The sequence below is a fragment of the Nipponia nippon genome, unplaced genomic scaffold (assembly GCF_047370975.1).
Source record: "Nipponia nippon isolate SJK-2023a ecotype South Korea unplaced genomic scaffold, ASM4737097v1 scaffold_23, whole genome shotgun sequence".
NCBI classification, from domain to species: Eukaryota; Metazoa; Chordata; class Aves; order Pelecaniformes; family Threskiornithidae; genus Nipponia; species Nipponia nippon.
The window spans coordinates 3,598,055-3,612,966 of record NW_028262340.1 but is presented as its reverse complement, the minus strand read 5'-3'; the positions used below and the strand labels follow the sequence as shown (position 1 = coordinate 3,612,966).

The 14,912-nt window shown below is 41.5% G+C and overlaps 1 protein-coding gene across 4 annotated transcripts in view; it reads right to left on the bottom strand.

The window, feature by feature from the left end:
• Positions 1-14,912, bottom strand: part of LOC148055370 (uncharacterized) — a 243,809-nt gene that overhangs the window by 185,402 nt on the left and 43,495 nt on the right. The window contains exon 6 of one of the 4 annotated variants that reach the window (XM_087760909.1): positions 11,467-11,521. The exons of the other annotated variants lie outside the window; for them this stretch is intronic. The gene's annotated coding sequence lies outside the window, so the exon portion shown is untranslated. The remainder of the gene's footprint in view (positions 1-11,466; positions 11,522-14,912) is intronic. 4 annotated transcript variants of the gene reach the window in all.

The following is a 14,912-nucleotide window of genomic DNA, read 5'->3' as shown; positions in this document are numbered from 1 at the left end:
CAGCAGTGGGAAAAATGCCAAGAAAGGAAGCTGCACAGATTTCCATGGGAATCAGACACTCCAGTGACTGGGGTACAATTAAAGACCACCGTGGTGGATACGGCAGTGAGAGTTCTTGCTGAAGAGAAGGGATCTACTCGATGCTTTGGCATTGGGCATTTTTTCTGTTTGTCTATTTTTGCTACAGTTTCTTTGCCAGCATCTTCCATTTTCTGTTTATTTATAGCTACTATAGTCTAGCAAAACAATTTGGCTGCGCTGATTACCTACAAAGAAGGCTTTCTTTTTTTTTTTTTTTTTTTTTTAGAACTCTATTTTGGGTTTTTTAATTCTTTTTAATTCACTTATGTGATGCTTAGTGCTCTTCAGCTTAAAAGAGAGCCTGAGTTTAGTTTATGACTGGAGAAATAGAGATGTCATAGGAAAAATAGCGAGAGCTGATAGCATGGCTTTCCAGCAGATACTGTTTTCCGTAACAGTGGGTCACTTGTGGGAGGCCCTGAGAGAGGAGAAGAGGAGGAAAGATTAAAAAGAAGAGAAGAAATTCCAAGTGCAGGAATTAACATGAAGAGAAGGCAGGAAAATCCAAGTGGGGGAAGGAATCCTTCCAAAATGTTAAATAATAAAATTAAGCTGTAACAGCAGCATCAAAATGCAGTTAAAGGTAGATTTATAGTCCCGAATTTTACCTTACACTACAAAATGTGCAGTCAATGCGAGTCTCCTCAACTACATAGTTGCACAGGCAGAAAGGAAGGAGCTAGATGTTAAGAGAAGACAGTACAGTCTTATTTTTTCTCCCACAAATTTTGTTGTAAATATATATATATAAAAATTTTAAGTAAAATTGTGCTTATTTGAACAACGTCAGGTAAGCACTGCGTGCAAAGGGAAGAAAAGTAAAAAAACAAACCTAGGTAACTGCATTCCCCCTCCCTCTTCATGTGCCTTCAGGAAACATAACAGTAAGAAAAATACATTGACTCTTTTGAGTCAAGATATAATTTGCACTCCATGAGTTTCAATCAACTCCACTTTGAATATGTCATCCGCTAGATGAAGTGCCAAACTCATCCGTTATTGCTCACCGAATGCTCTCTACACGATTGATATACTGCCTAGAGATGGGACGTGCAGCGATCCTCGCTGGAAGACCATCGCACCACGACGAGCGAGTGATCCACAACGCGGCCGAGAGCAGCGCGCCCAGGCCTGGCTGCGCAGACAGCAGGGCCTTCGGCTGGGCTGGGCTGCACAGACCCCGTGGCCGCAGGGTAAACTCAGCCAGCTCACTGCCGCCTGCACGGCCTTGCCTTTACCTGGCAGTGCAGCAAGAAGTCCTCATAAGAAGGTTGGTTCTGTTCGACTGTGGAAATGATGCACAGAGTTGTTTCCTTGTAAGGAAATCATATAATAGCTCAATGGATGGAAAGGCAAGAATCTCTGCTTACGGACGAGGTCTGCATGGCGTGCTGCACGTGGGTCAGAGTCCTGTTTGATGCTACATCGCTCTCAGCATCTAAAGGGACATAAGATTATCTACACTATTCTCTTCTTACAGTGTTAGCTCTAATAAATAACATTTTAAATTACATCCTACAGAGTCTGAGTGCCTTTCTTACTGGGATCATAATGGACTAAGCACCTCCTAGCGCAAAACAACAGGCTGCATTTTCAAAATATAAAGGGCAAGAATAATAGTTCCTTGCCTCTCTTCAATACAACACTACCGTTTTCATTAAAATATCCAGTAACAAATTCTGCTTGGCTGCTTCATTTCTGGACTAGTTACTGCAGCTGCAGACGGGGATTTAACTACAGTGGTGTTGGGGTACTGGCCTGGGGAGGGCCTACAGGACGCAAGCGTGATCTTTTTAGCTCTACCAATTATTCAGCCAAGAAGGCACCACTAGTGTATTAAAGCCTTTGGGGATAGCTCAGAATTTCTTTCTAAAAGCCCCCAAATGTTACTATAAACATCATGATGTTCCTCAGCTTAAAGAATGTCCTGAAATTATACTCTACATTGCTCTCCCAGATGTGAATCTTACCCTGTTGGACTTTATTTACATATCCTGTATTTTATTTTTCCCTTGGCTTTTAATAGCAGTGCCATACAAGGAACTCTGCCAAGGGACCCCATAAACACACAAACTGGTGCTAGCTTAGACTTTCAGAGCTTTATTAATGATTTCTGTCTTTTTCTTTTATGTTTGAATATTCATCAAGCCGATTTTTTTAACCGCCAAAAGCGGAAAGAACGGATCCAGAGTGTAACTTCAGAATGCACAGCAGGGCTACCCCTGAAGCCACAAGAGTAATTACCAGGGACACAGACAGTTCGCGCCCTGGCCCTAAGGCTTAGCAGGGTAGCCTCGTCCCTTTCACACGTAGTCAGGCCCTGAAAGCGAAATATTCATTCCTCCTACTGACCTTGGAGCCTCTCCAAGTAACCTGACTCGTTCCGTACCAGGCAAGGCATTATTTCTCACTCTACCTGCCTCTGGGATAATCAGAGCAAACTCCAGAGACAGAAAATAAAGGCTGTGAATTAAGTACAGTTGCCACAATAAGCAGCACTATGGGAGTTTTGAACATGAACTGCACCATTTTCACAGGGTTCCTGCTCATGCTTTCAATTTTGAGGGTTCACAAGTAGTAGGTACTTGTCTGCTTAAATATTTCCCACTCTGGTGTTCTTTTAGCTGAGGTTCACAGACTCTGCATACTACCTTTCAAAGGTCACGTATATGTAGTAACTAAGCAAGGTGAAGCTTTTGTCAATTAGTTTAAATTCGCTACACAACCTGGCACCTCAGACATTTTAAAGGAAAGACAAATTCTGAAAAGCTGAAAGCCATTCAGAGGAAAAGGAAGCATGCAGGACAGGCGTAACGGGGCATCAACTCACTTCACGTCACGGAAGGCATTAAGACATCCACAACAAAAAGGATCCCTTTGCTGAAAACTGTTACGGCGTTCATCAGCACTAACAGAGGCCAATACTGTCCACAACCTCTGACACAAGCTACTGTTGGCTGTTTATGACTAACGAATAAATACCGCTACCACAAATTTCCTTGTCTTCCTAGTTATTTGTCATTCTTTTGCCATCCTTCCGAATGGCAGTAAGCCTGTGCCATGCTGACTCAGTATTTCCGAACACGAGGCTTGCGCAACTTCTTCCCGCCGCTGACAGATGGTCCATGGGGCAGGCGATGTCACCTCAGCACCACAACCACCAGGCCCAGGCAAAGGCGACTGACGGCTGCTGAACTGGTGGCAGTGCCAGCCTAGCCTTAGCGGCAGCACCTGACACAGAACTGGCAGGGTCCTCTGGTCCATATTTACCAAACCGGTAAAACCAGCAACGTTTGACTGTTACAGTAGTACTGTAAACCCAAAGGCTTTTGTCCTCCACACCTCTTTCCAAGCAACTTGCAAGTATTATTGACCTAATACCACCTCTAGATAATAATGCAGGCATCTACTACGCAATTAGCAGTTCACTTGTTCCTGCGAGGCTCGTTATGTTCTGTTAATACAGTCTAAAGAAGGAGCCAAAGGGAATCATTTCAATTCTGAGACGGTAAGACTGCTTAAATAGAAACAATTGAGGTTAGAACACAAAACTTGCCAGTTAGACTAGGACCACTGGATGACTGTCAGCCTTAATAGGAAAATCAATGGGAATTCTACTTGGATCAGAAAACAAAGAGAGAAAGAAATGGCATATTTGAAAAACGAACGCTCTTCCCTAGCCACCCAAGTACCTCTGTGAGGATCTCCAGTATCCCTCGTCCACCAAGAGCCTGGAAGTTAACTGTACTTTTGCCCTATTCTATCTCAGAGCTGTACGAATGCTATAAAGGGACCACGGAGTAATGGAATATACAGTCTAAGCTCCGAAGTGAAGCGTGAGGACATCAGGAAACTGGACTACTCAGAGCCTCTACAACGTGTAACGATAAAACATTTTAAATGATGGTTGAAAACTACTGCCTGAATTGCTCCATCCGCAAACTACTACACAGCAGCAGTGGTTAGGAACACTTCTTTTTTCTGAAGAGAAAGTACTGATTACATTATCTATCCAGTACTATTACACTCTATTCATAAATGAGTAAGAAAATGGGTGATTTCAGGGCAAACAGATATCCAATGGCAGCTGCTATTACAAAGTCAAACTCTGGGCTGGGCTTTTTTTAAAGCCCTAAGCCAAATCTCTTAGAACGGTTGCTTCAAACCTCACTGTCAGCAACACCACCTGGGAGTAACAGGCATCACTTTATTCTTGCTTCTAAGAGATAAAATACAGATACTGCATGATACAGTGACGAGCACGAAAAGAGAGACCAACAGATGACACAAATCAGTAACATGAACAAGGAGATAAAGACCATTAGTGATTTAGCAAACCGCTACCAGCTTGTCGTCTCTTCTTCAGTAAAAATCGGGCTACCTAGCAAGCGCATAGGCTGTGCGCCCGATTTTACAGCTGCAAAACATACGCCTGCCACTGCTGATGTCCCAGCAGAACAACCTGACAACTGGTGCTTCCTCCCAAGTGCGGTAGAAGGGATCCTCTCAGAAAAAGGTATCCTGCAACGTAGTAAACAAGTGAGGAACAGGCACATCTGTTGTTTTAAATGTTTAAACCACTCTGAGCTCTTTCCTAGGTGCGTCTGGGCTACTAAATAAGAAAGTGACAGCTGGACTGGCAGAAATTTTCTTGAGGTCTGAGCTATCAATCCAAGCCAGTTTATTTAGGCATAGGTATTCTGACATGTTTTCCCCTCCAGCTAATCTCTACATGTAATAATGACGTGCAAAAAGGAATACTTGGAGTAAAGGGGAGGGGAGACCTTATTGCTCTCTACAACTGCCTGAAAGGAGGGTGTAGCGAGGTGGGGGTCGGTCTCTTCTCCCCAGTAACAAGTGACAGGATGAGAGGAAACGGCCTCAAGCTGCACCAGGGGAGGTTTAGGTTGGATATTGGGAAAAACTTCTTCACCGAAAGGGTGGTCAGGCATTGGAACAGGCTGCCCAGGGCAGGGGCTGAGTCTCCATCCCTGGAGGTATTTAAAGAACAGGTAGATGTGGTGCTCGAGGACATGGTATAGCTGGACTTGGCAGTGATAGGTTAATGGTTGGACTCGATCTTAAGGGTCTTTTCCAACCTTAACGATTCTATGATTCTACGAAAGGTACCTGAATCCTCAAAGTAATAAACAGATTAGGTGCTCTAAGACTTCCTTTAAGCGGAAGTGTTATAACCCAACACAGAAAACACAGAAAGGTGAGATTTTGGCTGCAGACCCATGACTTCAAGCATGTAGTGTTTCCTAGTTCTATTGTATCAATATTTATATGAAGTAAGCAAACAAAATGATTTAAGTAGTAAGATTTTTCTCCTGCCTCACTGATAGTACAGAACAGTACATATATTTGAAGAAATGTACTGCTTGGGTTGAAAGTGCCAAATGTATCTCTCAGCCCTACAAGATTATAGATCTTTCTCATTAATAGCTAGATTGCAATTAAAATTTCACAGCACTTTTGCAGACAACCATAAAATATGCCAGTAATACCATTTTATGTTGGACATAATGGGGTCTCCAGCATAGATCATGAACGCTGAAATACAAAATGGTTTCAGCCACGTTCTAAATCATTTGGTAAGCTGGTGGAAAAGGAAAGGAGAGTTTGATGAGTAAAAGAGGAAGAACTGACAGATTTAAGATAAGGACACCTTGGAAATAAACTATTAATCAACTACCTTTGAGTAGAAATGCGGACAAATTCAGAGTTTAATTAAACCTTTCTTACTCTTTCCATTACACAGTTGTAAAATTCTTCCAACCTGAGTACGATGCAATTAAATAAACTTAAAGGCAACATAAAATAAATCCCAATTAAAGATGCCATTCTCAAGTCAATTCACAAATATAAAGGCAGACCACTTAACAAAATTACCAAAAAATGTAAAAAGAAATGCCATTGTCCAAACACAGACATCCGAGTATGACTAACTAGCAGAGCAAAGACAGAGAAGAGATCGTGCTTGCAGTAAAGGGCACACCAATAAGCACATTTATACAAACGCTTTCCTGAACGGTGACAGTGGTGCAGCAAAAAGAAACAGAAAAAGGGTGCAATCTCAACTGCAATTCTTATTCAATCTAATGAGAAACGGAGCTTGTACTTTATGTTATGCATACATTTCACTTTCCTTCTCTTCGGTATATACTTCTACAATTCGGTGGCTCATCCTTACTCATGGCTTCTCTCTATTTGAGCTCTGCTTTGCTGCCTCTTTCCTTCCCTTCAGCAGCTTGCTGGCCAGTGATTTATTGCCTCCTAAACATTCAACATCAGTCAGGCAGATGTGCGTTTCTTCTCTGCCCTCTCTGTACTCCTGCTCCTGGCTTATCCCCGGCTGCCTGAATTCCAGAAGCGCCTTGCACCTTTAGTCCTGCCTCTTGTACTAGCTGTTTGTGCCTCTTTCTGTCCTTGAAAGCTGTAGGTGTGCAACATCTATTCGCTTGGACTGTTTCCCTGCCAGTGACGTGTTCTGGGCTAAACTTTCCCCGAGATCCCCTAGGGGTTATGCGAGGACAGGGATCTTAGTAGCCACTCTACCAGGAGCATGTTTGCTTCTACAAAGAAATGACTGCAAATCTGACCTCAGCCTATATACCGTGCTGTGAGTTTGCCATTTTAAGTCATACTTTGTCATCTCTAGTTTGCAGTAATAATATTTCTTTTATTCACCATTCTTCTAATGTAGTGATAGGCTGTATCTTAGCAAAAGCAAAAAATCTGTAGAATCTTTTCTTGGATAGTTTTTGAAGTCAGAAGATTCTATTCCGAGGGACTCCTGCCACCGGAGGTCACTGTCTCCTGAAGTAAGAAAAAAAGAATATGGTCCAAAATATACCTCCAACCCCAAACAAATCCATTTCTAAGAACAGAAAGTCTTCCCAGGAATTCTGGCCAATAGATAGGTATACAGTAGCACATGTAACAGGAGCTACTGTATAGCTGAAGAACTGGCTGCTTAGCATAGCTAATATTGACTTTGGAGCATTTAGATTTAGCTGCTTTTTATACAGACCCTGTGCAAAATGCCAGTAGGGAGATTACATTCACCACTAAGTTTAACTCGCGGAATCTAAGTATGCCCAGGTAAGTGCGACGTGAAAAAACAAACACCTTAAATACAGCAACTTACTTACCAGCAAGGGCTTGAGTTGGTGTAACCTACAGTATTTGTGTTTCCTGGCTACGTCCAGTGCCAGAAAAAAACCCAACTAAAATGTGAATATACACATGCCTAAACAGTCTGTGCAGGAGCTGAGAGAAGTATGAGGTCAGAAGTCGATTCCATCCTGAACGATTCTATGCTTTTAATTTTTTTTTTTTTATTGGTCTAAAAACCGGGGAGGAAAAAGCTACCATATGAATGCCTTTCACAAGTATTGTCCATTCTATGTCAGGTTTCTTCTTGCTCTTACAAAGGTGATGGTTGGTATGTATGAAAGTCTAGGTGCAACTGCTTTCTCGGGAAGCCCAAAACCAATGTCAAAAGAAGAGAAAGCATACTGGGCAAAACATCTCTTCTATGCTTTACCCAAGGATGTATTATTGTGCAGTACCGCAGCCAGGATAGGAGGCTACGTGTATTCTTACTTTTATAAAGAAGCTTAGTGTGTCTATAATCATAACAACTTATATCGTGCTACATTCTCATTGAGACAAAACAGAAAAGAATACCAAGAACTGAATTCCTGTTTTACAAGCTTCATAAAGTAATGTACAGAAGTTGAGGCAAGAATTCTTAATGTGTGTATTATTAATACTAAAAGAGCAATTACTTTCAACTTTCAGCAGACTGGCAAAGAAAGCACCCGCTCGAACGATGAGAACTGTATAGAATGTTACGGAAAGAAAACTGCAGATGAATCTCCATGGTTTCAATACCAAACTATGAATACTAACAAGAATTCAGATCACAGAATAGTAAGGAAAAACAAAGGAAACCTTATTTCTAATAAAATAAAAAGGTCATTTAGGGAAACAGGTACAAACCCCCAAAAGCGCCAAACCCAGCTGGGGAACTAACACACCATGCCCCAAGCTCTTTGCAGTAGGGGTAATGTTTGAAACATACCCCTCTAAGTAGTACTGTTAGATACAGGACGTTTATTTTAGATTTCCAGTAACAGTTCTGTCAGATGCTGCAAGATCTCTCTCTCCATATTATCTTCAAACATATCTGAGTGAAAGGGCAAACAGAAATTTGAAAGAGATGATTGCTTCCTTTGTGGGGGATACGGTTACCCACTGAGACAGGAACATATATGAATTCCGATTTGCAATCATTTCCACTATTTATGAGGTCACTGGACTTGCTCCTGCTGAGCTCAATTTAGCAGGAGCTTTGGCTAGATCAGTGCAGAGAATATTACAATCACATTGACTTGGTGATGTCCAAACTACCACAGATATGTAACTCAAAACTATCAATAGGCTGAAAGATATACACATTTCGGTAGACAGCCAGATTTAAAAAGCTAAGAAGTAAATACAAATTAAATGATGGCCTTAAAGGCATCATTAATTATGAGTCGAGAATAAAAGGACACGGCTCATGCACTGAAGCAGACATACTGAAGTCAACAAGAACTTCAGAAGGTCATGAAAGGCCTCAGTTTAAAACAAACAAACAAAAATAATCCACAAAACAGCAACAAAAAGCCCCACCTCTCATTTCCATCACAAAAAGAAGAAACATTTCCCCCCACCACCACCTCTATCTTCTGAACGCACCGAGCACCATCTCCTTGCATGACTTGCACAGGATTCGTGTTTCACTCTCGCGTTCCCCTAAGAAGGTTGTCTAACGATCGCTGAAATCAGGAGAAAGTCAACGGCTATAAATACAGAATGTATCGATTCTGTAAGATTGTTTCTCTTCAGTTGATGCATATCTAAACAAACCTAACAAAACATGCCTAAATTTTTCATCCCCTTCCTTAGAATTTATCTTTTTTTGGCATCCTGTATATCAAACAAGGATTTGAAGCAGGAAATACCACATTTTATTTAACATTCACAAGAATTTTCACACACAGAATCCTAAGAGAATTGCCTCTTCAGTCAGTGATGGAAATTAGAACAGACTGCAGATGTACTGCTGGAAAACACTCGGGCCAACACGTGCACGCGGACATACCAGTATGTGCTCTCAAACGCCACGCCAACAGTTGAGCTCCAGAAAACCCTCAAAAAACTGACTGAAGGGGGGAAAAGCAGCAAGCAAACTTCAGCATAGAAGTGAAGCAGCACACTAGGAACAAAATAATCTAAATTGGGTCTTCATAATGCTGAGCTTGAAACTGGCAGTTACACATAAAGAGCGACCTTTGAGTTGTCAATGGCAGGTCTCCGAAATCACTGGCCCAACGTGCAGCAGAAGCCCAGAAAACACCAATAAAATGGGGGCTATCGTCAGGAAAGGTGTTAAGACCCAGGCAGAGGAGAGCGTTTTGCTGCTATTTAAAAAACTGGATGATCTGCACTTTGAGTACTGAAGCTGTGGACTCCACATCTCCAGGAGAAGGTAGCACAGTTGGCAGACATACAGAAAAGGACAAGCACACAGATTATGGAAAGGGAACGGCTGCCTTACGAAGGAAGAACAAAAAGGCTGGAACTCTTCGACTACGAGATGAACTGAGAAATTAGAAAATTGTACCATTTTGAAATTGTGAAAGCAGTGGACTCAGTGAATGTAGAGCAGCTGCTTACCAAATCCTGCAGTACTGGAATTACAGAACAGTCACTGGAAGTACTGGTGGATCAGTTTAAAACAGATGTGGTTTTGCCCACTGAGGGAAGAGGAAAAGGACAGACCACAGACAGTGGCTGGACTGAGCATCTTCTCTCCAATTAGCAACTCCACTGCTAGAGACAAAAAACGTTCTAGACCGAACACTGGTCTAACCCCACGCAGAAACTTTCTCCCTCCCCAATCCCTTCACGTTTTGGTGCCAATTCTTTCAATTATGGTTTACTTAAGAAATTGGGGGGGAGGGGGCATTGCAAAATTTTAACATTAGAATGCTTGGCAATCACAATCATGTTTTACTGATGCTAGAAACAGAAGAAAATTGTATATAGTACAGAGTTTGAAATTTAAATTTCAGAATGTATGTTAAGTCTCATATTGCAAGTTTTGCTGAGTCTAATTGGGGGCCAAGAAACAGCAAGAGCAACAAAAGCACACATTGAACTCTGCTTTCTGCCACGCTTGAAACCAAATAGAATGCAATTTCCTCCACATTTCTGAAATCAACTACATGTCAAGCTTCAGCCAATAGATCACAATTAAAATAATTTCCTTGAAAGTGGAACCCTTCGCTCTAGATTCTCTCAAAAGAGGAGAATAATCACCTGTCGCTCTGCATACTGTTAACTTACAACCCTAACGAGTACGCTCATCACTGAAGGAATAGGAGAAATAAGGTACAGGACCACAACTACTATCTACAAACACGTTGTATCACGAAGGACAAGCTTGGGTGTCTAATTCCAGACGTATTACTGCACTAAACACTTCTTCGGCCCTTCTCTGGATCTTGCCCCATATTTCAGAAGTAATCTACAATGTAAATCAAGATTAAGACAACACCTCTTAACTAGCACAAAATTTACATTTGCAAATGGACTTCAGCAAACCTATAATAATCAGATTTGCATGCACGATTTTGCAGGCTGTCAACACTAAGAAAGGTACAAAGTACATCAAACCATTTCAGCTATTTAAAATTTTATGCTTAACTTATGACTAAAACTTTCTACTCATTTTTGTTGTCCTAATTCATAAATAGCAGTAAGATAAAAATCAGAAATGGTAGTCAATGATTTCATTGGAAGAGCACTCCACTGTTTAAACTGTAAAGGCAACGTGATACAAACACACGAGTCCAATGGATCCAAGAAAGAACGTCAAAATGCACAGCAGGATAACCTCTGGAGACTGAATCTTCAATGTATAATGACCAAGTCATATTCTTAAAGTTTATTACAATCTTCTCCATACAAGTTCACTAAATCATCTTCAAAATAATACTTATTTTGTAGCAAAACTGGCTGAAATGCCACAATGAGGATCAGGAATAGGTTTTTTGGGGGGCTTGGTTGTTTCGGCTTTGGGGTCCCCCCCTTTTTAAACAAGTTGTTCTGTGCATAACCCCTTCTTTTACTGAACAATCTATTTCCCCAAGCAGATAGGAACTCAACTGTCTTTGAAAGCTCCACTTTTCTGTTACTTTTAACTCAGCTTGGCCAGGAGGTTGAAAATCACTGGGCGAACAGACAGTTTCCATACAGACATCAGAACAAAGGCAACATTTCTCTAGAGGCACTTTAAAACTTTTTAAAATCTTGCCCATTGCCTACCTCACATCAGGCTACGTGTCTGCGGTGATAGTTTTGGTCAGGAGGATCTTGCAACCTGGAAGAATTGGACAATATTTTTCTCAAAGATTTCTTTTCCTACAGAACTTTGTCATTCAAGGATCATTCAATTGAAGTCAATACACTTCAGTTTTTGCAAACAGCCTTTAAGACTTTGAATTGGGTCTTATAATCTGAGCTGTTTGGTTTAGAAACATCGGAAAAAACTTCGGTTAGAAGTGACTTCTGGAGATCATCTAGCTCAATTTTCTGCTACAAGCACAGGTAACTAAGGTGTGATCAGGCTGCTCAGGACTTCTCCTGCTCACCTTCTGAAAAAAAGGTGCACAGATGGCAACTGAACATCCTCTCTGAGCAACCTGTCATTGTTCTTCCTGCACCTTCTCCGCTTGCTTTGTTTTCATTTATCAGCGTGAACTACAGAACCCAAATAGCTTTGAGAATTCTGAATCGTAGCGCAAAAACATAGCCTCAACAGGAAGGAACCCCTGGAAGGACAAAAGGATTCTTGCCTTGCTCTATGACAAGCTTTACACTCACAGTCTGCAACAAAACACATTCTTCTATGTGCCTGTCTTCTTGGAAAATAAGGCAGCTTACCCATAGTGTGTTTTACTTCTGGAATGAACGAAGGAGGAAGGCTTCAAATCTCCCACCGGTGTTTTATTTCATATGGCTCACAGCACACTTACACAGGTCATTCTCAGCAGTCAAGCTTTGCATTACAAAGGGAAGTGACAGATCATCTACTGGATGTGAGAAGTCATGAAAATACACTTCATTCTCTCAATTACATACATGCTTTTTTGGTCTTCATAAATGACTAGTGATTTGCTATCTTGTACAGTTTTCAGAACCCGAAAAGCATGTAATACCTGTAGCAAACATCAAGGTATCGCATCCTTATGGAAGCAGCAATCTGTAAAAACAAGATACTGATTCCTTTTCAAGAGTTTAGCAATCCAATCTATTTTGCTACAGTATCCTAAGGACCAAGGATGCATTCCAATTGAACTGCACAGGGCAGCTAGTGACAGAGCAGCTCTGCGACTGAGGTACCTTCTTGGACCAGTATTTGCCACTAAAGCTTATTTTTATGCAGCATTAACAATGCAGAGAGTGCCTGAACCCAAGGGACCACAGAACAGAACCGTGTGCTTGGAGGCAGTGTTCTAAAAATCTCTCTCAAATGTTTTTGCATAAACTGATGGACAGAACAGGTTGCGATGATGTAGAAGAACCAATACTTCCATTAATATCTATAGAGAAACGCTGAGGGCAGAACGTAGGCAAAAAAAGAGAAATTCATTAAAGGAATGTACCGTGACATACTATTTGCAGAGTTTTAAAACTGAACAATAGCTAGCGTATCGATATGCTCATTAGGAAAGTTAATGCTGCAAGTATCGAAATGTGGGGGATTTTTCTCTTCAAATACATTACTTCACTTTTCTGAAAAAAATATTGCTACATCCCATAAACCAATAATTTAAAGAAACTTCAATATAGTAAAAAAAAAAATAGTTTCTAACTCATGTGAATATATGGAACACAAACGAATATCAAGTCTGATCTCTTGGAAAAGTTTACATTTCCAGACACTTTATATTGTTTTCAAAATCAAATAGGAGAATAAGTTTCTTGGGTAAACTGGAGTTACAAACATGAAAGAAATATCAGATTCTCCTTAACTGATATTACATGTAAAAATAATAAAGTTACATGTGCTTCTTTCTGGTAAAATCACCTTTACAAGTAGTTAAAACTTGCTATTTAGTAACTTTAACAAGACAATATAATATTTGAGTTGAAAGATCTGTAGTACATGTTGTACGTTCCTCTGTTTTCATGTTTAGGAAACTTCCTTAGCTCTTCATGTCCCAGGCTTTGGTAGAAACCTGTCCATCAAAACAGTGATAGCAATGGAAATGGAATCAAAATGTTTCATCTAGTGATGTTGGCTTATTCTTTTTTTAAGTGTAATCTTTGGTTTCATTACACTTAAGTATTTTTTATTGGTGTTTGCACAGAAAAGCAGCAATGTGCATTTTAAAAGAACTGTGAAGAGTGCTACAGACAAAGTTGAGAATAATGGGTCTTTTCTTCCTGGAAAACCAGCCTATAGGAAAAAACCCATTCCAGTAATTTAGTTTAGCCCCACGTATAAAATAACTGAAGTCAAGGTGCCTGCGCTGTTATTATTTTTTCTGATGTTTTTGACACCAATGTGCTGAGCTTTATGGCATTCACAGTTTCAACAGCAGTGAGTTCCCACTTGGTATAGTCGTAATACTCCTTAATATTTTCATTTTGATGTAATTTGCGGCCCCAGCTTTTTAAATATCCGCTCTGTAATAATGTTTAATTTCAGGGGTCACTCCGCCAAGGAGTATATTAAAGCTTATAAAACTCATTTCCAAAGCTCAAATATCAAGCTGTGATCAGGTTAGGAGGGCAGCATCTGTGAATATTTCATCTTTTATCATGCTGATAATAAGGAGATGACAGAGGCACATTATTACAATGAGAGAATTGCTCATTTCAGCCCTGGCTGCTGGAAGCTAGGGTCTGCAGTGTGCGTTACTCAATAAAATCAATTCTTATATGAAAAGCAAGTTTACTGAGCCACCACTGTGTCTTATTTGATTGTAATGAATAATATATGGACCCAAGAGTTTGCGCATCCAAGTAGGGAGAGGGAAAGCAAAAGGTTTAAGTTTGGAGGGGCACTTGAGTATAGACAATTTATCAAAACTGCATTTCATTGTTTAGAAGTAATCATAGAATAGAATCATAGAATCATTTAGGTTGGAAAAGACCTTTAAGATCATCAAGTCCAACCGGTCACCCAGCACTGCCAAGGCCACCACTAACCCATGTCCCCAAGCACCACATCTCCCTGGCTTTTAAATACCCCCAGGGATGGGGACTGAACCCCTGCCCTGGGCAGCCTGGGCCAGGGCCTGACAGCCCTTTCCGTGAAGAAATTTTCTAATACCTAATCTAATCCTCCCCCAGCACAACTTGAGGCCATTTCCCTTTGTCCCATCGCTTGTGACTCAGGAGAAGAGACCGACCCCCCCCCCCCCCCCGGCTCCAGCCTCCTTTCAGGCAGTTGCAGGGAGCGATGAGGGCTCCCCTCAGCCTCCTCTTCTCCAGGCTGAGCCCCCCCAGCTCCCCCAGCCGCTCCTCCCCAGCCTTGTGCTCCAGCCCCTGCCCCAGCCTCGCTGCCCTGCTCTGGCCACGCTCCAGCCCCTCCATGGCCTTCGTGGGGTGAGGGGCCCAGCGCTGAGCACAGGATTCGAGGGGCGGCCTCACCAGTGCTGAGCACAGGGGAACGATCCCTGCCCTGCTCCTGCTGGCCACACTATTCCTGATACAAGCCAGGATGCCATTGGCCCCCTTGGCCACCTGAGCACACTGCTGGC